The 3,322-nt window shown below is 42.2% G+C and overlaps 1 pseudogene; it reads right to left on the bottom strand.

Annotated features, from left to right (window-relative positions):
- Positions 1-2,552: 2,552 nt before the first annotated feature.
- LOC133375915 (5S ribosomal RNA) lies at positions 2,553-2,681 on the bottom strand (annotated as a pseudogene).
- Between the last annotated feature and the right edge of the window lie 641 nt (positions 2,682-3,322).

Genomic DNA, 3,322 nt, shown 5'->3' with positions numbered 1-3,322 from the left:
CACAAACTTTAGCACCTATTGACTGGCTTGTTGACAGCGGGGCAAGCCATATATTAATCAAAGACAGAAGTTTGTTTTATGCTTCAGAAGAAGTGCAGGATTTTGTGCAACTTGCGGAAGGATCACAGGAACGGGTGGAAGCCCGAGGACTGGTGAGATTTAATAAACTTGGGATAATGTCAGAATGTTTGTTTGTTCCAGAATTGGCTCATAATATTTTATCAGTTCAAAAACTGGTGACTTCTGGGTATTGTGTAACATTTGATAGAGGAAAATGTTTTGTGCAGAGAAGAGGCAAAGTTGTCTGTCAGGGTTTTATGACACAGGGGCAGTTTAGAATGACCGTGGGTGTGAAGTGTGCTGATGCCTTGAGTTTAATGGGGCAGAAAGAGAATGACGGTCAGAGCTGTAAGAAGACAGCTGTTAAAAGCACACAGCCACAGTATTCATGTAATGCAGTCAGGCTGATGCCTGAAAGAGTGTATCGCAGCCGAGTTTACAAGCCACTGGGTAAGAGACGTGGCAAACGTGCACCTAGAGCACAAGAGAATGCATATTTCAGAGCTTGGTGTCCAGAAACACAAGCACAAACATTTAAACCAGATCTTGACGTAAATCTGAAAGGCACGAAGACAAAGAGTCTGGATTTGTAGGAGCAAAGACAGGAGGTCTTGAATGTTTTGTGGATGCAGATCATGCAGGGGAGCTGAGCAGTCGTAAGTCAACCTCTGGCATAGTTGTGATGTGGCATGGGTCATGCATTGACTGGAGCAGCAAGAAACAAAACATGGTGGCTGACATAACGACCAAGCCTTTGTGTGAGGAGAAATTTGGCAAACTGGTGACAAGGCTTGGAATGAGCCAAAGTTTGATTGAATAAAGTTCTAGCTAAATGTACAGAGATGTTCTGAAATGTACTGTAATGTACTGAGATGTAATTTGGAACTGTATTGCAAGATGTATTGGAGAAATGTATTGTTGTTATTGTTGTAATGAGTTACAGACATGATGGGAAAAAAGGGGGGATTGTTGACCATTGAACCGCACTGTCACTGAGTTTGTTTTCCATCAAGTCTGAAAAACTGTAACTAGGGGGAGTTATGTCTTTGCCCAGTCTGGGAATGGACTGCCAAGGCCGTTGCTATGGTAACCATCGTGATAGACTGGGAAAAGTTCTAGCAGCTATCTGTGTTAAGCTGTGTCTTCTGTGTATTGCCTCTGAACTGAGAGGTTCTCTTCTGTGTCTACCTTTGGAGAGAGATGCACCAAAAGGGGGGTGACTGAAGAAACTCTACATGTATTTACTCTTAAGTCTTTGGCCATAATGTCTTAATAAAGACTCTTAACATGCTCTAATGCTCTGAAGAAGTTTCTTGCTCAACTTAACTCCAACGTAATGTATGCTGTTTCACGCAACAACACACACACATCAACACTTAGTCCCTCTGCTTTTTTGGGAGCAGGGTCCTTATGTCCCCAAGCATGTCTTCTAATAGGCTTCCTTGCCTTTCCTGCTGATTGGAGCCAATCAGAGTGAAAGGAGGTGAGTCAGCCACTGAGAAGACTCTTCTCAGTTGCTAATGCTCTCCACTTACATGCTGATTTGCTCCTGGAGATGTTTGTGTTGTGAGAGAATGCATTAACAAAGATCTCAATCCAGGAGTAAAAAAGGGTGTATGTGGCTGTAACTATCATGAAGGGACTCTGCACTTCTGAATTTTGTACTAAACAACTGATAAATACCTATGTAACTTTGTGTCTGGAGACTTATTATTAAGAATCACTTTCCATAATTGCAAGGAGGTATGTCCACACGCATGCATCCCAGGCACCTAAATGAGGGGTGAGAGCAGCATAGGGACATAAGCAGATGTCTTATACGAGGGGTTCCCAAACTTTTCTTCTACACAGACCACCTGAAAATTGCTGAGGGTCTGAAAGTATCTGAAAATTTACTATGGGCATATGCAAGATAATTAACTCCTATTAGTGATAAGAGTAAGAATTTGGGCTGTGCGTATGATACTGTAATTTAAAGGTGTAATTTTAATTTTGCTAGTTGTTTATGTTACTACTATTGCCATTACATTCAGTGATATACGGGAATTACGATTTACGAGTAACATTAGTACAAAAAACATTACTAAGGATTCTGTATGGTCTGGTATGGGAGGAGGTCCATGGGGGTGACACCATGAGTTACCACACTGGGTGACACCAACCCTAGTGACGCCACTGTTTTACATAATTAGTAATTAACTCCTTTTCCTGTTGGCTCCAGAGGCAGAGGAAGCCTCCATCCTCTTGCTGCTTAGGCAGGGAGCATACATCTATTTACTGTAGATGTAAGTGCTGTTGAATTCAATGGCACTTACTCCCATGTATGCAAGTATAGGATAATCATAGACCTAAGCTTTCCCTCTAGATCGGCTATATTTTGTTCTTGTTATATGCCTTCAAGTCGATTACGACTTGAATCTTTTTGGATATATTCATAGGGTTTTCATGGTAAGAGGTATTCAGAGGTGGTTCAGCACTGCCTTCCTCTACAGAGCCTATGACACCCGGTATTCCCAGGCGGTCTCCCATCTGAGTACTAACCAGGCCTGACATTGCTTAGCTTCAGAGGTCAGATGGAAGATTCTGAGGTTGGGCATGTTCAGGGTAGTATGGCCGTAGACAGATCTTTTATATTAGTATTCAAAAAAGTGACCACTTCAAAGTTCACATTTACTTCATTTATTAATTAAATTTATATCCCACCCTTTCTCCAAATGTAGCCCAGGGAGACAGCCCATAAGCATCCTTAAGTGTCTTAAGAGCTATGGTTAGAATTCTCACCATGTCTACTCAGATGTAAGTTCTACTGAATTAATGGGGCTTACGCCCAGGGAAAGAGGTTTAGGATTGCAGCCTCAGTCTATGTATGGTTGCTCAAAAATAAGTCCTGCTGAGTTCAGCGGGGCTTTCCCCCCTTAAAAGCATTTCCCTGTAAGTCTTGGACACAGAGGAAAAAAGCCTTTCTGTTTATATAGCCCTGCAAGATTGGTTTTCATCAGATGGGCAAATAATCCCTCCTTTTTAGGATTAACACCCCCACTATGTTTCTTTGTTCTTCCTCTCTCCCCCCCCCGGTGTGTTGTCCTGTAAGGCCAGTCTTGGTCACTTGCAGCTTGTATTCATAGACAAAGTCTTCTTCCCCATTTCTTTTTTGTTTTTCAGAAAATCTCCTCTTTATATTGTTATGGGCTTGGGGGTTGAGATAGATGATATCTATGAGTACCCTTCTAGCCTCTGATTTGGAACTCTGCTCCTGGAGGTG

Source organism: Rhineura floridana, chromosome 1, assembly GCF_030035675.1.
Source record: "Rhineura floridana isolate rRhiFlo1 chromosome 1, rRhiFlo1.hap2, whole genome shotgun sequence".
Taxonomy (NCBI): Eukaryota; Metazoa; Chordata; class Lepidosauria; order Squamata; family Rhineuridae; genus Rhineura; species Rhineura floridana.
This window is presented reverse-complemented; position numbering and strand designations above follow the sequence as displayed.